At 39.2% G+C, this 21463-nt stretch overlaps 1 protein-coding gene, 1 long non-coding RNA gene and 1 pseudogene across 2 annotated transcripts in view; 1 reads left to right on the top strand and 2 right to left on the bottom strand.

The window, feature by feature from the left end:
• The window catches only part of LOC6504327 (neuronal acetylcholine receptor subunit alpha-7), a 577668-nt gene that overhangs the window by 20724 nt on the left and 535481 nt on the right, over positions 1–21463 (bottom strand). The window lies entirely within an intron of this gene.
• LOC123257535 lies at positions 18753–20002 on the bottom strand (annotated as a pseudogene).
• LOC116656402 lies at positions 20164–20530 on the top strand. The gene is made up of 2 exons (XR_004311370.1): positions 20164–20232; positions 20316–20530. It is a non-coding gene; the product is annotated as an uncharacterized LOC116656402 (long non-coding RNA).

Genomic DNA, 21463 nt, shown 5'->3' with positions numbered 1-21463 from the left:
ATGGGCAGCCATCCGAAGGGGGACAACGAAGAGAGCCCGCCAATACAAATGCGGCGGGAATTGGAGAAAGTTAACGGCGAGAACAGAAAAACGAAGGATTAACGGCAGAAAGCGAGATTAACGGGCGCCTCAGGAGCTATATAAGGAGGGCCCCTGAAGCAAATCGAGACCGAGTCTTCTGGGGAAGCTGGAAGAGTTGAGTGAAAGATCCCCCGTAGGTAAGTCTGACATTCAAGCGAGAAAGTTTCCTTGGAGGAATTGGGAATTTGGAGTATAGGCTGAAGGACCCCCGTGGGTAAGTCCGACAGTCTCAAGTGGGGGATTTAAAGCGAGTGCGCAAGGCTCTGCGATCCGTGGCTCAAGGACCCAAGGAGTAGAAATCAAGGAGCAAGTGGGAAAGGGATCCGCAGCGGAACTGAAGCCCAAGGGTAAATCGAGTCGGGTTGGGTTATTCCCGGACACGACAGGTATCCTGGTGTCATACGAAAGCGACGGATCGGCCTGGCGAACGCCTTGTCGATTCCTGACCGTTAAGACCAGGTGTGATCCTGTAAAGCGAGGGGTAGCCGGCTCGAGAAATCAAGCCCAATAGTGAATCCAAACAGGGACACCCCGGTAAATTCAATTGAATCCTGATCCAGGCGCTGCGCCCTACGTACAGCGTATCACCTGGAGTTAAAGCAGACGCGACGCCAAAACCTCTGGTCTGCCATAGCTCCTGCGGAGCGTAGGCACGCAGGTGTTTGGAGGCGAGTGGAGAACGCAACCGGGGGTGTGACCTATGGGGTAGGTAGGCCCTTCGTGAGAAGCGCATCCTGAGAAGCAGCGACAACCCGCAACAGGATCAGCGACAGAAGCAGCAACAGGAGCAGCGACAGGATCAGCATCAGGAGCAGCGGCGACAACGGGAGCAGCAACAGGAGCAGCGGTGACGACAGGAGAGCAGCGACGACAACCACAGCGACAGCACAATCAATTTACAATTGATTGCAAACAATTTGGCTGGTCAAAAAAGCGCTGGTTTGTGCTGATGTGTGAGAGCTCGCATTGTCATGATGCAGAATGATCCGTCTTCTCTTGTTCGTTTTTTGAATTTTTCCGAAGATTTCAGGCAAACAAATTGTGGTGTACCACTCAGAATTGACCGTCCTACGTTGCTCAAGCGAAACAGTTGCCACATGACCTGTTTTACCGAAGAAACAGGCAACCATTTGCTTCGAAGTGCTTCTTCCACGAACAACTTTCGCTGGATTTGGTTCCTCTTCGAAGACCCACACGGTCGATTGCTATTTTGTTTCGGGCTCATAAGCATAGATCCATGATTCGTCACCGGTGACGATCTTATAAACGTCTGTTCAAATACCGCGATTGTATTTTTTTCAAATTTTGCACCAATCTACACGAGCCTTTTTTTGAGCGATTGTCATATTGTGCGGGATCCAACAAGAACAATTTTTTTTACGGCCAAGTGTCCATGCATTCACTTTTCTCTGCGGCTATAACTGCGGAAACTTTATATAAACTTTCCACCACGTGGGTTTTATTTTTCGGGGGCTAAATATATAAAATAATTTTTTTATTCCGCGAACAGTGCGTTTCTACAGCCACAAAAGAAAAGTACTTGGCCGCTGCGTATCAGTAGACTGATGGAAGAAATGCCCAATCTCACGGTATGGCACATGACGATATTGCATTATCAGTTCATGCACGGCGTCAATGTTCTCTGGAACAATGACTGTTTTTGGACGACCTGCACGACTTTCGTTTTCGAGCGAGCGTCTGCCACGATTGAATTCATTATACCAGTTTTTCACAGTCCTATAAGAGGGTGCTCCATCGCCAAACAAAGATTTAAGTTCATCGATTCACTCTTATCGTGATAATTCACGTCGAAAGCCGTGAAAAATGATTGCGCGAAAATGTTCACTAGTTAACTTAATTTTCTACCAAATTGATTTTTTAAAGTCAGCACGTTTCTGCTAAAACATGTCAAACTTCCCAATGAAAACGTCAGATGGCGCCAGGCAACACTTAGTATGGCCTAGGCCAGAAATATATATTGCAACCCTCGTATTCATAATTTAGCTAGAAAACTTTTAATGAGATGAAAGCATACTAAAAACCCAGAAGATCAATTAAAAAAAAAAAAACAAGAAAGGAAAGCTAACTTCGGGCGGAGCCGAAGTTGATATACCCTTGCAGTTGAGTCGCAGTCCGCTAGGTGGCGCCACGCATCTTATATTATTAGATATATAGCGGATCGTATATAGTCGGCCAGTCCTAAGAAATTTGGCATATTGAATTATTTTGCCCAAAGAGTAATCTGTACCAAGTCCCATCTTTCTAACTTAAAAAACACCAAAGTCATGCCAACTATGATCGTCCTTATGAAATTTTGTACATAAGATATTTTGGTCAAATATAACATGTGCGGAAAGTCTCAACCATCTAACTTAAAAAACACCAAAGTTATGGCATCAATCAGTTATATGGCAGCTATAGGATATAGTCGACCGACCCCGGCCGTTCCGACTTATATACTACCTGCAAGGAAAAAAAGAATGTGTGCAAAGTTTCAACTCGATAGCTCCAAAACTGAGAGACTAGTTTGCGTAGAAACCGACAGACAGACAGACAGACAGACAGACAGACAGACGGACAGACGGACATACTCATATTGACTCAGGAGGTGATCCTGATCAAGAATATATATACTTTAGAGGGTCGGAGATGTCTCCTTCACTGCGTTGCACACTTTTGACCAAAATTATAATACCCTCTGCAAGGGTATAATAAAGAGCAACTAGACGATTTATTAAATGTGGTTTCACAAAACACACCTTTGACCTTATGGGAGCCGGAGCGAAAGCTGGGAATGCTGATATCTGTCCGATTTTTAACATTATAAGAGAAGCAAAAAGAAATGTTATCCAGAAGCTAATCACTAACAATTAATTTAAATTTCCCTTGCAATGCCTGGTAGGCCGTTAAAAGAGCTATTGGGTCTTGCTATATTACGTCGCAGATTAATAACAATAACAATAGGTTTGAAAAGGGTTCGTGTCATATAAGTTAAGGTGTCCTTCCGTGGTTCACCTGATGAAAAGTCGTTGGTTCATCTTTGGATAACGTTGGGAGTACAATTTATTCGTGTCGCTTAATATTAACCATCGGTTTTGTAAGTTCTTATTTAACGGAAGGGGTATATTTTTATATGTCGATGGAGAATGTTGGAGTTGGTTCAGCTTCGTAGTTCGGCGGCTAAGAATAGACTGACTTCCCGGAGTTGTGACCCTCCGATCGACAGTTCGATATCGGCCGATCACCCACTCCAACACTATGTGTGGTGTCAGCATGTGCGGTGTCGGCGTGTGTGGTGTCAGAGGGCGAAGTGTCAGCTATCCGGAGTCAAGAGTCAGCGTAACACTCAGGGTGTGTGTCAGCTTTCCCGCAACATTCTAGTCAGCGTACATAGTTGCACACTTGTGACATAGTCACCGGATGTACTTGAACCCACAGCACTTGAATATTGGGAATTGCTTATGCTGTGGATTGGGGTTTAAGAGTCTGGGGTCGAGTTCGAGGCGTAGTCGTAGTAGGGGGCGAATAGTGCTGAGCAAGGGGGGGCCGAAAGTGCCGGCTGTTAACTCCTCCCCCCCTAAAAGTCTGCGTCCCGCAGATCAATTTGCAGAATGGTGAGCTGTCCTCTTTGGGTTTTCCAGGTCCTCGATTATAACCCTCGTGGTTGGTATTCCTTTGGTGGAGGTCAACTTCCTGCAGGTGATGAACATGATCGAGAAGACCACTACTGTTAGCGAAACCTCCAAGACAAAGGAAATTAGCTCAGACATTAGCTGTATTTTTTGAGCGTTGACGTTGATCCGAATTTGCTGGTTGCCGTTTTCGCTGATCATCTCTTCCGAGTTGAGTATCGCATTCCAGTCCTCCGCGTCTGATCATCCTGCAATCCATTTCCAGGCTGAACCCAGTTTATTGCTCGAGCTCTGCGTGATGATGGCCTCATCACTCTGTTTATACCCTCCGCTGCTTGCTCCTGGTATTGTCTCGTTATTGCACTAACACGTTGGTCCATCAGGGTTGCCGCGTCCCGGCTGGTGTCATCTACTAGTTGCATTATCCTTGGTAGGTCGATGACATGTACCAGCTTAAACACTACATTGATCCGCTATACTGCTCCTTGTTGCAGGGGAACGACGGGTGCGTCGTACTTGAATATGCGCGCGGCTGAGGTGACGCCGATGATTGCACGACTCGTGGAGAATCGTGATCGAGAAGGAAAGAAAAGCTTGTGTATATACTAACCGCGCTTATAATATTTGTGTATTCATGCTTAAATTATTTGTGTATTTGTGTGTATAATATTTGTGTATTCATGCTTAAATTATTTGTGTATTTGTGTGTATAATATTTGTGTATTCATGCTTAAATTATTTGTGTACTACATTTAATGTTTTTTGTGTGTATGTTAAAATAGAGAAATGTTTTGTGTGTGTGTGTTAAAATGGAGAAATGTTTTGTGTTAAAAATAGAAAAATATTCTATGTGTATGTTAAAAAATCGAGAGGTTCATAAAGCGCTCTTCAATTCTTCAAGTCTGATTTATGCAAAATTTTTCCTGATCTAGTTTTAATTGTGACTCCGCGATTCTCTTGTACCTCCTCCGGTCTGAAACGTTGTTTTTCTTTAGTTTTAATTTGCTTATTAGCGACGAAAACCTTATCCCCCGACTCATATTGTCTAGGTTCAGTCCTATTTTTATTATGTCCTAAATTGGCCATAATCTGGTTTCGCTCGATCAGGCTTCTAACGTCTTCAAGCGTTTTTTCCTTGAAGTTCGATAAACCCTGATAATTAATGCGCGATACGCGGTTTAAGAATAGGTCAACGGGCTTTTTGTTTGTCACTGAATGGACAGAGTTGTTGTATCTGTCTACAGCGATCAGCGCTAACTGTGCACTTGTGAATTTAGGATGTTCGAATTTCAAACACCGGTAAATTTCCAAGAAGGTCGAATGAAATCTTTCCACCTGGCCGTTAACCTCGCTCTTTTGAGTGGAGGTATAATATAATTCGATCTCCAACGTCCGGAGGTAATTTAGTACCGTAGGGCAGAGGAGACCCCTTTCATTGTCCGACACTATCATTCTAGGCACCATAAAGTAATGGAGGGCCTCCAACAGTGTTTAGCGGAGGTGAATTGATGCCTTGGATTGTAGGGGAACGAGTTTGGCGAATTTTGTAAATTTGTCGATACAACTTAGATAAACCCGTTTTTCTAAGGTGAACACGTCGATATGCAATATTTCGCAAGGGTATTTTGAGATGAGTTTCGGTTGCAACTCTGGTTTATTGGGATGACTTTCGTATTTGAATCGCTTGCAGCAGTCGCACGATGACAACTGAGCACGAATCGTACTTGTCATTCTGGGAAAATAGAATTTCTCAAGAATTTGGATGGTGACTTCTTTTGGACCTCTGTGGGCCCTGCGATGTTCCCTTTCTATTGTTTCAGAAATTTGCTCTGAATCGGACAAATCCTTTACCAATCTCTGCGTTATTCGAATTTTATATAGCTTAAAATTCTCAAAGCATGTAGATTGGAAGGATGGGAGGTGAGTCTCGGCAATCTTTACTCCATTAATTATGGAGGGTTTTAAATATTTACGGAGTATATTTACTAAATCGGACATAGTCTCGTCGTTAAGCGGAATTAAATGACGGACATAACCAACATGTGGGTGCTCACATGAGTATTCAAGCTGGTTTTCATCAAAAACCAGTTGATTCCTAAACGCATTGATTGGTGTTTCCACATGTGGTATCAATTGGGAAGCATCCTCAAGCGCACTGTGAACGGTGGCCAAAGAGTCAGTTTCAGAGGCAGTGCACGTAGTTGACCCGAGATAGTTAACTTGCGTCGTAATACGCGAAAGAGCGTCTGCGACGACGTTAGATCTACCGAGCGTGTACAAAAGTGTGCAGCCATATTCCTCAATTCGCGACTTCCATCGCTTGAGTTTCGCATTGAAGTTGCGATTGCCCAACGCGAACGTAAGTGGTTGGTGATCGGTATATACCTTGATTGACCCTGCGCCGTAGAGATAAGATCTAAGATTATCTAATGCCACTATCGCGAGCATTTCTTTTTCTATGGTAGCGTAACTTTCTTCAGTTTCAGTCAGTGAACGAGAGATATACGCTATTGGTCGATCCTTGGCCTGCTCGTCTTGGGACAGAACAGCACCTATGGCATAGTCCGACGCATCAGTGGTCAGATGGAATGGTTTATTAAAATCTGGGAAGGCTAGGACTTCAGAGGAGGCAAGAATTGCCTTGAGGTCATTAAAGTCTTTATCCTTTAATCATATAATCCTATCCTTTATCATATAAAGGCTCTATCGGGACTTCCCTAGATTGCGATGCCTTAATTTTAGCGAACTCTCCTCTTGTCAAGTTCGTCAATGGCTTTGCAACTTTCGCATAGTCCTGAACGAATTTCCTATAATACGAGGTCATTCCAAGAAAACTTTTCAGTTCCTTCATGTTAGCAGGGGGCTTCATATCGGTTATTGCTTTCACCTTCTGGGCGTTTGCTTTAATGCCGTCCTGCGTAACAATGTAACCTAAGAATTCAACTTGTGTGGAGAGGAAACGTGTTTTTTCCAAGTTTACATGGAGTTTGGCCTTCCAAAGATTTTGGAAGACCGCACGCAAATTGTTCCAATGACTCTGATAGTCTTCGCCGAAAACAATAATATCGTCGACGTAGACGTAGCAGATCTTGCCGATGTGTTCTCTCAAAACGTTAGGTCAATCGTCGTGAAATATTTGGCTCTTCCAAGGCTAGCCAGAGTAGAATTTATATCCGGTATTGGGTAAGTATCGGATATCGTAACCGCATTCAAGCGCTTGAAGTCGATGACCATGCGATACTGTTTTTCACCATTTGGTTTAGGTTTCTTTGGGACAATCCAGAGCGGAGAGTTATATGGGCTGACAGATGGTCTTATTATTCCTCCGTCTAAGAGTTCCTGCACTTGCCTTTCAACCTCCCCTCTCATGTTCGTGGGGTATGGGTAACTCCGAGTAAATGGGGTCTTGAGTACTAGTACGTATTTCGGCCTTAACAGTTGTATTCACCGCTTCCCCTGGCGAAAGTGGTTCAAAAATTGATGCAAATTCTTTAAGTAGATTGTCCAGCGCCTGTTTGGTGTCATCATCATGATCGCCGTCAATCAGGGCATGGGCATTGGAGTGGTTGGGCGCTATGGAGGAATATCTTGCCAGGAGGGGTAGCTTGATACCAGGGGATATTAGCAGGAGATCGTTTTTGCGATCAATTAGGGCTTTCGCTTCTTTGAGAGTATCGTCACCGATGATGCCGTCGAAGGAAATTAGGAATTAGGTAATAAAAGAGAATTTTCAATCTTTATTTGACTTGAGGAGAAAGGGAGAAGCGCTTTACTCACCCTGAACTCACAGTGAACGTGTATTACGGGTGCTGCTTTGCTGCATATTTTCGCATATTTTGTTATATTCTTTGCATATTTTCGCAAATTTTATTATATTTTTTGCATATTTTCGCAAATTTTGTTATATTTTTTTATTCTTTCTGTTGCATACTTTTAGCTTTTCTTTTGTGTTGCATACTTTTAGTTTTTGTTCTGTGTGTTGTATATTTTTAGTTTTGGGGTTTTTTGGGTTCTTTTATTTCTTTGGCACTGGGCGCGGTGGTCCGTATTGTTCCGTTTTAGCTCGTAGGCCTACTCAGGTACGGTTGCACACACAACCCACTGGACAGCTTTTTTTGGGTGCATTCCACACCTCTTAGCGTTTCCAGTAGGTTGCCACACACCATTTTCCATTTTTTATCTTTATTTTTGATTTATTCTTCTTGCCACTCGCAAATATGCTCTCGGTGGTTCTCTTTATTTTTTTTTAAACGGCAATATTTTAACACTCGCGAATATGTCTGTGACAAACCGCCGCAGTGCGTAATTTCGTTTCTCTTTTATAACACAACAAAAACCCTTTTTATATTATTTTTTGTTTATAATTCTTGCCACTCGCGAATGTCTTCGCGGTGGTTCTCTTTATTTTTTTTATTTGAAGCAATATTTTAGCACTCGCGGATATGCCATGGTAGCAAACCGCCGCAGTTGGTAATTGCTTCATTATTTTTATCACAACACAGATTTTGCTTTTACTCTTTGTTTCTTTATGCAACTTTTTTGTAATTTTTCAATTTCATTTTCACTCTTACATTCTATACTCTTTCCTTTTTTTCTTTTCCCTTGTTTTAATACTTTATTATTATTTTATTTTATTACTTTCCTTACATACTTTTATACTTTTACTTTTCCTGTTGTAATCTTTATTTTTCCTACTTTCTTTTTTTTTTTTTTTTTTTTTTTTTACGAGAAAAATGTTTGCTACTTTATTCTTATATTTTTCCACTTTTACTTTTATATTACTTTTGCTCTTTATTTTTCCTATTTTCTTTTGTTTATATTTTGAGAAAAATCTTTGCTACTTTGTTTATATTTTTTCCTAACCATTTTTTCTTTTTCTTTTCTTTTTATTTTGAGAAAACTTTACATTACTTTACTTTGCACTTTTCTATCTATTTTTCAGTTTTTTTATTATTTTATTATTATTATTATTTTTTTTTTTAAATTTTATTACTTTATTATTATTATTAGAAAGATTTTTACTCTTTTATACCTTTTTTTGAAAAATTAATTTTTCCTTTTTTGTTTTGGGAAAAAAAAAATTTTTTAACACCCATAATTCACATTCACTCTACTTATCTGCTCGGGCGCCAGTTAAGGTGTCCTTCCATGGTTCACCTGATGAAAAGTCGTTGGTTCATCTTTGGATAACGTTGGGAGTACAATTTATTCGTGTCGCTTAATATTAACCATCGGTTTTGTAAGTTCTTATTTAACGGAAGGGGTATATTTTTAAATGTCGATGGAGAATGTTGGAGTTGGTTCAGCTTCGTAGTTCGGCGGTCAAGAATAGACTGACTTCCCGGAGTTGTGACCCTCCGATCGACAGTTCGATATCGGCCGATCACCCACTCCAACACTATGTGTGGTGTCAGCATGTGCGGTGTCGGCGTGTGTGGTGTCAGAGGGTGAAGTGTCAGCTATCCGGAGTCAAGAGTCAGCGTAACACTCAGGGTGTGTGTCAGCTTTCCCGCAACATTCTAGTCAGCGTACATAGTTGCACACTTGTGACATAGTTGCACTCTTGCGACATACCCGGATGTACTTGAACCCACAGCACTTGAATATTGGGAATTGCTTATGCTGTGGATTGGGGTTTAAAAGTCTGGGGTCGAGTTCGAGGCGTAGTCGTAGGGGCGAGAGTGCCGGGTGTTAACTTATATAAATAACGCTGAAATGGCAGCAGTAGCCATTTAACACATCGAAAAAGCTTTAATGACATTAGCTTTATTGACATTGACATGAGAAAACTAAATTTTAAAATATCGAAATTTTTAATGATTTTCTCATGAAAATGATTGGCCGCAAGATTTTTAGTGTCGTTGCAGAATCATCAACTCAAAAATGCGGGATTTGTAATGCAAACCCAAAAAAAATTACTTAAAAAATCTGAATATACTTGCGAAAAAATGCAACTTGTTGCATTTTTAATGCAATTGCCGAAAAGTAGGCCAAACCAAGCTTAAAGTAAACGGGAGATTAAAGTATCTTATCTATCTCCCAATCTCTTAATACCTATTTTGGGAACACTAGCTCATCGGTCCAAGCTTAGAATACGCAGCGGCCAAGTACTTTTCTTTTGTGGCTGTAGAATTAAACGCACTGTTCGCGGAATAAAAAAATTATTTTACATATTTAGCCCCCGAAAAATAAAACACACGTGGTGGAAAGTTTATATAAAGTTTCCGCAGTTATACCCGTAGAGAAAAGTGAGTTTTGCTCAATAAATAAATTGTGAAGTGAATTAATAGTAGGGCCAATTTAAGCTAAATAAAACCCATAGTTTGTGACTCACGTGTCTTGCTCAGTTCGATTTATTTGTTTTTATGTCGAATTGGCACCTAGTTATAAGCCTTTAAGAATGTTCAGAATTCTAACAGTGGGTGTTAGGATGTAAATATCTAATTGGCCAATTCTACTCAATAAGAAGGAATACTATCCAATTATATTTAATTGGACAGTGGGACGGATGTGCAAGTGTTATACCAATTTACATTATACAACTATGCAACCACGTGAACACAACTTTTTCCCATTGTTCAATGACATCATCAACAACCCCTACCTGGCCCAAAACAAGCCTCTTTAATTATTTAAATTCATTTTCTTCCATTTATTATAAATATTTTTTTTTGGCGTTTAAATTTAAATAATGCAAAAAAATAACTTCCCAAGTGCCATCCCAAATATTTCTTAGCTTTAAATTATAGAAAAATCTTAAAAAAATATTTTTTTTAAGTCCAGCCAGTATGCCGCTTGATAAATTTAATTTTGTAAATATATATAAAACAACCTTTAACGCTTAAAGTCCCATTTTTCTAACTTAAAAAACACCAAAGTTATGGCATTTCCGATCAATCAGTTATATGGCAGCTATAAGATATAGTTGACCGATCCCTTCTTTTGTTTACAGGCAGTATATAAGTCGGAACGGCCGGGATCTATTAGCAATATACTCAAGGTTCTTAGAAAAAAAAACCGGAGAGCACATAGAATGCGGGCCTCTTGATCCCGCATCCCACAGACAGACAGACAGTGTGCAACGCAGTAAAGGTGTGCAACCTATAAAGTAATATATATTCTTGATCTGGATCTTTTCTTAAGTTAGAGAGAAGGGACTTTCCACACATGTTATATTTGTGGCAAAAATATCTAATGTACAAAATTTCATAAGGATCGGCCGACTATATCCTAAAGCTGTCATTGACGATCGGAATTGGCATAACTTTGGAGTTTTTTTATATAAGAAGATGGAACTTGGTTCCATTGTGGACAAAGTAATTCGATTTTAGAAAGATAAATTGAATAGGGTAGTAAGAGGGTAGCATAGGATATCAGAGCAGTACCTGAGGTCACAGCTCGGGACATTATCAGGACCAGCAGAAAATGAGATATCCAAGGTTGAAAGAGGATTAGAAACATCGAACATGATCAAATTTAGACAAGTAAATATTGTTTATATACGGAATTTTATAAGGGTATGTAGAATTTAAATTATAATAATCGGACGAATAAATTGATTGAAAAAATGAAGCAGAGATTAGCAATACCTTGTTCTGAAGAATCAGAAATATTTTTATAAGTTAGGGAAGGAGGAAAAAGACTAGATTTACGTTTCATATTGACAAACGAGTTGAAGGAGCTCGGATCATTTCGGAAGTTTGCCTTACAATTCACGATGTAACGCTTATAAAGTTGATTATTAAGAATAATAAACTGGTTGCGAAAGTAAAGAAAGTTTGTCTGATGAAACAATGATCCAGACTTAAGAAGCATTTTTTAAGCTCTAGATTTCCTATTCTTAAGACGAGAAAGGTGTTTATTAAACCAAGGCGGTTTCGTTGATGAAGACGATGAAACTTCAGAAACAAATTTGTCCAACGCGTTGTGGATTACATCGTAAAAACAATCATTAGCAGCATCAATAGAGTTAAAAGATGAAAGATGAAGTGGTCCCAGTCAATTCCAGCTTTATGATTGCGAAGAGCATTGAAATACGTTTTTCGTAAACATTTAGTACGATACTGAGCCTTTTAGTTAGCATGAATATTAGGGACATCAATTAACACAGAAACCAATAGTGTAGGGTGGTGTAAGTCCTCAGGAAGCGACAGTGGTGAAGACCGATTTACAGTCACAGAGGATGTTATTATATTAGAGATATTAGAGAAAAAAAGGTCAAGAGATCTGATAAGTGTGTTAATGATGGGGTTAATTTGTAAAAGAACAATTTCAATTATTTCTTCAATAGAGGTCAAGAGGTCAATTGTGACAACTAGCATGCAGGGAATTGTCATCTTCACACGGGATCCAGGAGATTTGAGGAAGGTTGAAATCACCCATAAAATCAGAGGACAAAATCAGAGTCATTGACTAATGATAAAACGAACTTAACAACCTCAAGGTGGTGAAAATATACAATATCCTCAACCGATGGAGGTATATAGGAACAGGTCATGAAAATATGAGACGGACCAACAGCTATTATTAAAGCGGTAAACTCGATTCCAAACTGATTCGGGAAAGAGATTAGTTCAGCTGAGAATTTATTATTAAACGCAATGAGGACACCACCACCGAAAGATGGCCTATTCATTCGAAACACAAAGTACTTTGGAACAAACATTTCATAATCAGAGACAGAGGAATTAAGCCAGTAAGTGCAGTAAGGTTTCAGTAGGTGCAATAGCATCAAATTCAAAAGAAGCACTTTTAGTAAAAAATTGGCTCAATTTATCCAGAATACTTCAAACGTTTTGGTAGCAGCAAGAAAATACGTTATTATTCAGTTTTTTGGAGCTGAATCGGCATAGTTTGGAATTAGAGGATCTTTGGCTAAAAATTCATGAATAATACTGTGCTCAGGTGAGGCTGACGGATCAAGTGCTTTTTCAAGGTAGGATTCAGGAATTACAATTTTGAAAGAGGATATACTACGCTTATGTTTAAAATTATACTTAAAGACTGCTAATTCATTAGGAGCTACCTTAAGGTTTTAAAGGTGACTCCTGACATCATCCACAATGGCATCCGACACAAGGCGGGATACAAATATGGTTTTATGGGGTCCAACAGCTCTAAGCGCAAGCCCAGAAGATTTTATTTCAGGGGCCACACCAGTGAGAGGCCTAGGAGACGGTACCACAGGAACTTGCAGGTTTTCCAACGATGAACGATCCAAGACAATAGGTGGTCCAAGACTCCTTCATGATTCCATTGGCTGTGAATGGATCAATTCCACAGGAACAACAGTAGGCGATGAAGTATTAGGCGTCCGAATGAATTGCATGAGAAGCAAGACCCAATAAATTGACCGCCGTCGTGTTCTTGTTCGGAATTTTTCTCCTTGGAGATTCACTTAATAACTTGAGACCAAGAAATTGAGTCTCAAGTGTAAGGAATTGCTCATTAAGTGCAGAAAATTGCTTACGGACATCTAGAAAGCCATTTCTCGTCTGCAATCTCTCTACAGGCAATACAAGACCATGTCAGACCAATATTCTTTGTGATAAGATCACTTATCCGTCTATTGTGCCCACCACCAGCACATTTAAAATGTGAGCAGTTATTGCAAAGCCAGCGGGACAGATACGAGTCACCAGTGATGGATCCTCCAAACTCGAATTTTTTAGCAGTGAAGCAGTGAAATTGTCTACTGTAGTGAGAGCGAGAAGAGTTCAGTTAGGGTTGTAGAGAGGCCACTCTGTGGTAGAGAGGCTTGTTCGAATCAGGCACGTCGAAGAGAAGACGTAACAAAATAGATACGCCGTGACGAATAACCGCTTCAGAGTAACAATGATGTAACGGGTTACACGACCAGAAAATAGAACTCAGGAAGGGAATATATATACGTATATTTTAAGAGCGCGGCAGAAATAACATTGAAGAATAATATTATGTTTACGAAGTGTATGATTCAATGAACTGAAAATGATACAGTATATTTAGCTTGTCGCAAAAAGAGGAAGCTCGTATAAAAGATATAGGCTCGTATAAAAGATATAATCTGGTGAGAGCAATCGCAAAAACACGCCCGGATACGGCAAAGTCAGATTAATGATTAAGAATCGGACAACTATAAACGATCCAATATATATATTAATATAAGCAGTCCAATATATATATTAATATAACTTCGGCTCCGCCCGATGTTAGTTTTCCTCCCTTTTTTTTTCATTTAAGAAAAAAAAATATTTTTTGGTAAACATTGGGGAAAGGAAAACGGTAACGAGGGACTGCACAAATGTATCCGATGCTTCCGCACCGCCTTAGCTGCTGGATTGCCATAATGTTATGATCTCGCGGAGCAAAGACTCAGCGGTTGCCAGGTCTTTAGATTCACTGGCGTGGATTCTGGAAATTTTATTATAAGCCAGAACATTGCAATAAGACTCCTATAAAATTTTACGTGAATTTTTTTATTTGTTTTGCTTTCAAAGCAGTCCACCTAGAGCTTGTAATGCATTTATCCACATCGACTTTTTTGCAAGCTTTAAAACGTTTTATATGCACCCGCCGAAAGTCGCAGCACTATTGGCCTGACAACGCTACCAATTTAGTTGGAGCTAAAAGCGGCCTTTATTGTCTCTTTCAGAATTGTCACGAAGCTGAATTTCGTATGGGCAGCTGGGAGTGTGTGTCTTTCCTGCAGCAGTCTTTTTTGGACCGAGAAGAAGAGGAGTATTTAAATCACATTCAGGAACGCTTTAAATGTCGTGCATCAAGCCTGCCTTGGCAATAAGCGATGTGGCGTTAGTCAAAGATAAGAACCAATTCCCTATGAAGTGGCCGTTGGTAAGAATAATGAATCTTCCTAGTCGATATGGAGTATTTTGAGTGGCGGTGATTAGAACCTCATCTGTAACCACCAAGCGCGGAGTGTCTAAGCTTTGCCTATTGCTCCTTAAGGATGAATTTAAAGGACTGGGGGCAAAATGTCGGGTTAGGCAGTAGTTACCACATAGATATGTCACTAAAAAGTAATAAGCTTAGTTTACCTTATCTTTATGGATATTATCGCTACTGTTGGTCGCAATGTGACTTTCCCGTTCAGCTTCAACGAGATTTATATTTAGCATCAAGTTAGCGAACTTCCACCTTGCTTATAAGCCACTGCCTTTGAACCCAAATAAACAAAATGCTAATTTCATAACGTTTTAAATGCTTATTTCGATCTTTAATTTTGGTGTAATTTAAGGATAGTCATCGAAGAATCACAATGACCAAACTCAGGTATCATATAATCGGGAAACTTATCTATAGCGGTCCATGCTTGTAGATTTTTGATTTTGCGAGGATGAGCAAGTCCCAGTGGAAGTTTTCTTTGCCATCATTGTAAGCTTTGGTATTATAATTGTCGGGTCAGGCAGCTGCCACGGCATAAATTGAATCAATATAAATGTAACATATATATATAAATGAAATAATTATAGCATATAATCATTTTTTCATCGCTGTTGTTAGACGCAAGCCGACTCTTCTCGGCCGCTCGGCTTTCTTTATTTTTGTCATTAAGTTAACGAGCTTTCGCCCGTCCTATGCTAAAAGGCGGGCCCACTTGTACTCTCTATCTCATGAGTGCATACGCATTCTAAATCGGAGCTTTCTGGCACTCCATTTCATATGCAACTATGTTAAATAAACACTTTATAACGTTTTCAAACAGATAAGTCCCTTTTTTATTATTTTGGAACAAAAGGAAAAAGTAATTGAAAAGGCTCAATGACCAAACATTGGTGACCCCGACGTGATATAATTAATAAAATTAACAATTCCACGAGCTTAAAACAGTGCGAACATACCCGTTTCAGTTTTTGCGCGGTGTATTAACATATGTATGTGAATTTTTGAACATAAACGGCATACAGTGCATCAGTGATACAAATATTTTGTATTTATACATAACTCATTTAATAATATAAATAAATATGACGAGGATTCATTATCCGAGTCTTTGACCGGACTTTCGGCGAAACGTTTTCTGGCGCGTGGCATGTTGATTGAATTTCACAACTCGACTGACTCTTTAATTCATGTCGATCCCTTTTCAATTCCTTCTCACCCTCCAATACACACGCACAGTGTGGTGAGTTATGACGAACACTATCTGTCTCACTCATGCCCACGGCCAGACTACGTTGACAGAATTATGTATCTGCCTCGCACGAAAGAAAGGGGAACCACAAAGAAATAAAACAAATGTGTACCAACAAATAATCGTTATAATTTGAATGTTTAAATTATTCTGCGACACGGCCTTCCTGACCTATCTCACGTCCTCGTGAGTTTACAATATAAAGGTTTTACAAAATATTCTCTTATTATTATTATTATTATTTTCCTTTTAATACAAATTCAAATTCAAGCAGGTTTCGCAAAAATACATTTTTCTTCTTAAATAAAAATTGAACAAATTATTTCTTACTCTTATACAACGTTTGCCATGAGATTCAGATTACCACCAACTTAAATTCAAATAATTAAAATTATTCAGCCTTTTCTTTCATAAGGCGACCATATTCTTCATTTCATTTACAAAAATCATGCCAACAACTAGCACACAGTCATTAACAAAATAAACTGGCCAGCCAATAAACAAGTTAATTTAGCCCACAGCTTATATCCAGACAAACCGGCCATCACAAATAGCTCACAGTTTAGTTTATAAGCCGGCCAAATAACTGACGTCCGATCATTACCAAAATTTCAATATTAATGCAGCAAATGGAGAACCACATAACTCGGGCGCTCACCTCTACAGAAAGTCATGAAATATGGAACCGATCCGGAAAGGTCTTTATTCTATTTCAAGATCACAGCCCTCGCCGGCTTGATCTGTGGCATCTTCATCACTGACTTCATCATTTAGTTCTGTGATTTCTTCATCATCACACTCATCATCCAACTCTGTGGTAATCCCCTTCTCAGGCATACGCCTCAAAAATTCGTGAGAATATTTATATGTTCTATTATTAGTTAGTGCCTTAAGTTTATACCGATCTCCTTCCAATATTTCGGTTACTAAAAACGGTCCTCTAAACTTAGGGTCTAATTTTGTCTGATGTCGCTCTTCGTTCTTAAGCAAAACGTGATCACCAACTTTATGTCTTACAATAGTAGCCTTATCTTTATCAAATCTAGCCTTATCATAATTGGCATTCTTTTCCATGTTTTGCTTAGCCATTTCTCTAACTTTATCAATATCAACATCGTTCTTATTTTCAACAACAGGTACGAGACCAAACGGCCTTGCTTCTTTGCCAATAAGTAGTTCTAAAGGGCTAACCTTAGTCACTCTATTGGGCGTACAATTAAGAGCCAGTTGAATTTCGCATAAAGCATCTTGCCATGACCCCTGACCTGTCTCAACCGCTGTTAGCATGGACTTTAGAGTACTCATAACTCGCTCTACTTGGCCATTGGCCCGACTAGCACCCGTGGCGATCAGATGCAAATCTATCTTTTGAACCGAACAGAAATCACGGAATGCTGTGCTTGAAAAACTACGTCCCTGATCTGCGATCAGACGAGAGGGTACGCCGAACAATGATATTTGTGATCTTAATGCCTTAATACAGCTCTCGGTGTCTAGCCTCGATGTATGAGATAAAAAGACAAACTTCGTGAAGGCGTCTATTGACACGATTATGTATTCCTTCTGTTCATTTTTACCACTAAGCTTCCCTGTGATGTCGATGTGGACTGTATGCCACGGGATGTTAACCTTTGGTATGGGATGCAATTCCGCTTGTACCCTACCAGATGGGGGCTTTGACAATCTGCATGTAATACAGTTGCAGTACAAACCAATAGTATTCGTACATTTTCTCAAGGGTTTTTTCCCAACCAAGGTGCATAATTGACTCGTGCACATTGTTTACAGCTGACCACCTAAATGGCTTTGGGATGATAGGGAGACAACGAGTCTTTCCGTTTCTTTGAATTTTCCTATACAGCGTTCCTGCCCTTAACTCGAACGTTTTGGCCAAATCCTCAGAAAGATCATCGTTACGCAATTTAGAAACAATAGACGACGTTTCTACGTCTCGTTGCTGCTCAGCTAACAACCATTTGTCAGTAATCTCTGCTAAATTTATATGTTTTTCCACTGTACCTTTTGACTGGATGCGATCTTTTGATATGGGATTTCGAGACAGAAAATCTACATGAGCCATTCGTTCGCCTGGCCTATACTGAATGTCAAACTCAAAAGATTGCATGTACGACCACCACCTATGGACTCTTGGAGTCAGTTCCGCTTTTGTGCGAGATGCCTTGAGAGAATTGCAATCGGTAAAAACGATAAAATGTCGACCATGCAAGTAATGGCGAAAATGCTTAATAGAATTGAAAACTGCAAGTGTTTCCAACTCATACGAGTGATAACGCGATTCCGCTGACGAAGTCCGTTTACTAAAGTATTCGATAACTCGTGGCTTGTTTTCGATTTTGTGCAACAGAATTGCGCCATAGCCATCGGCACTCGCATCTGTATGAAGCTCAATAGGAAATTGTGGATCGAAAATAGTAAGAACAGGTTCACTAGTCAGGATTGAAATTACCTTCTGTCGTATTTGCTCGTGCTCTAATTCCCATGAAAATGACATGCTTTTTGAAGTTAGAGCATAGAGTGGTTTCAGTAACTGTGAAAACTTGGGTACAAACTGACGAAAATACGAGACCAGTCCAATAAATTGTCTCAGTTGAGTCACAGATTGCGGAGGCGGTAAATCTGTAAGAGCTTGTATTTTTCTAGGATTCGGTCGAATTTCACCTGCTCTAACTTCGAAGCCCAAATATTCTACACAAGATTTAAGAAAGGAGCATTTTTTAATGTTGAAAGAAAATCCTGCTTCGACGAGTGCTTGTAGAGTTATTTTTAGCCTGTCGAAAGCTTCCTCCTTTGTGCGTGCAACTATCATTACATCGTCCATATAAACCAGTGGTTCCCAAACTTTTTTCTGTCATGGACCCCTTTGAGGACTTTGCAGGATCCGGTGGACCCCCTTCAGCACTCCCTAACAAATAACCGCAAATCTCCTCGTTCTGTGATATTCAATCTGTTCCTTTTTTTTGTTAATAAGTTTGTAACGGCACTAAAACTTTTTTCGACGAGATATGATGAGGGAAACGCTATGAGAAGCTTTTGCGTGATTGCCCACAGGATATTTTTTAGGTATTTCTGCCTGCAACCAAAATTTCTGATACCCTTTTTTAAATGTCACTTTCAGCTCCTCATTAGTGCTGAGCTCGAGTAGCTCCTCTTGTAATATCACATTCTCCACTTCTGTTTCATCAAATGGATTTATGATCCATGGTGGTATTTCCATCGACAGAATGTCTTCAAATCTAGTATTAAAATCACCATGCAGGGCAATCAAATGTTGAATGTATGTCTGAATATCTTCATCAAGGCATTCTACCTGCGATAAGTTTGAAAACTGTGAAAATTCGCGCCGACCAATATTTCCCTTCATAAACTTCAATTTACCAATAAAAGCTGAAATTACACTCTTTGTTGTTATTAAATTAAGGCTGTCCCCTTGTAATTGTAAGTTGAGCTCATTAAATTTTTGAAACAAATCTGTCAAATAGGCGACGTCTGCTTTAAAATTGATTAGGTTTTTTTTTAAATCAGGATCTTTACTGCCCAGAAATTCCTGTCCTGAGTTGAAAAGTGAATAAAATCTTGATAAGCATGCACCTTTCGACAACCAGCGTACTTCGGTATGTAACAGCAATCGTTGGAAATCTTCATCATTTTCATCGCACAATTGTGTGAATAAGCTCGTATTTAATGCATTGCTTCTAATTTTGTTAACTGCATTAAGCACAAATTGAAGCGATTGGTGCAATCTGTCACTTAAATTTTTCGCTACTAGATGTTGTCGGTGGATAACACAATGAATTGTAGTTACCTCTGGTATAATTCTTTTAAGATGGCTTATAAACCCACGATATCGCCCGACCATGGCAGGAGCTCCATCTGTTGCCACCGAAATAACGTTTGTGAATGGAATCGATTTTTTTTTAAAAAAATCACTGAGAACAGCAAATATTGATTCACCTTTAGTGTCCGTCTTCAAAGTTCTTGCAAATAGTAGCTCTTCATGGATTTCTTCGCCCATAACAAATCGAACATATGCCAATAATAATGCTTCGTTGCCAGGTAAAGTTGACTCGTCCAGTTGAATAGAAAAATGAGTTGTTTGCAGATAATCACACAAGAAACTTTCAACATCAGAGCTCATTTCATCAATACGTCTTTGTACAGTGTTGTTACTCAACGGAATTTTTTTTGAATATGTCTAATGAAGATTTGTGCAGAACAGTTTTTAAGACCTCTTCAACAGCAGGTAAAATTAACTGTTCTCCAATGGTGTGCGGTTTTCCAGATTTTGCTATGAGTAATGAGATATTGTAAGATGCCCGCAAGCCATCATCATTGCTTTCAGACGTTGAAGCAAACATACTGTGCACGGTGGGTCTTTTTTCATATTTTTCTTTTAATGTTTGGAAATATTTTAAATCTTTATCTTTTTTATCTGAATGACACCTTCTTAGGTGCTCTTCCAGCTTTGATGGTTTCATGGAGTCATTGCCCAAAACTTTGTTGCATAAAATGCATGTGGGCAACCGTTTGTCTGCCTGTGATGGAAGAAAACCAAATTTTAAATATTCAACACTATACTGACGACACTTCTTCTTAGATTCGGTCATGTTTCGTATCAATTACCAATCTGCAATGTAAACAATAAATAAAAAACCGAACAATCAAATACCTACTGAACTTATATACTTCCATAAAATAATATATTATTATAAATATACCTATCTCATATAGAGTAAGGTTGGTTGGAAGAGATTTCTTTCCATTTAATTAACATTTTTTGTAAAAAAAATTGTAAAGTAAATAATATATGAAATAAAAATACAACTCGTTAATTAAATAACGCAAAACCTTACAGTAGTTTGTCGAAAATCAAGAGAAGAATCGATTCCACTAATAAAAACATTAGGGTAAAATTTTATCCAACAAAATTGAAATTATGCCGTGTTTGATTATTACTCAACTTTTGATTAACACAGGTCTTACGCTTTTTGATTAACACGTTATTGTATATACCCATTACTTTTTTATTGTTTTTATCCCACAGGAAGGTGATACTACTCATGATAATAAACAACTTTTCCTATGAAGCCGCTTCCGAAATCTCGAAAAAAATCTGTTTTTCCATACTTCCATTTCTCGAGATTTCATAGGGAAAGTTCTTTATTTACATGAGTTGAATCACTTTCCCGCGAGAACAAAACGATAAAAAAGTCACGGTGTATGCATATAACAAATAGGCAGGTATGTACTTATACTTACTTTTGCGATACTGGTAATCACTAGGTAATATCGATTCACTTTACTTTTAGAAAGTGTGGAAACAAATTATGGCACTAATATCGATTCAGATTTCCTTATGACATTTCGGAAATGAGAAACGTTTCTCCTTGACATTCGTATTTATAAACAAATTCATTTGCACGTTTGTAGAGGTGCAGAACTTGCTGAGCTTCTCGATGTTTTTTAAAATACATCGATGTTTTTCATTTTTCCAAAACATCGAGGTATCGATGTTTCCATCGATGTTTTCTGCACCTCTACACGTTTGAACAAGTATTGCGGACGGGACGGTTGCCGGCAGCGGCGCGTCGACGACAAG

Source organism: Drosophila ananassae, chromosome XL, assembly GCF_017639315.1.
Source record: "Drosophila ananassae strain 14024-0371.13 chromosome XL, ASM1763931v2, whole genome shotgun sequence".
Classification (NCBI taxonomy): domain Eukaryota; kingdom Metazoa; phylum Arthropoda; class Insecta; order Diptera; family Drosophilidae; genus Drosophila; species Drosophila ananassae.
Note: the sequence above shows the minus strand (reverse complement) of the source record. Positions and strands in the feature narration are given on the sequence as shown.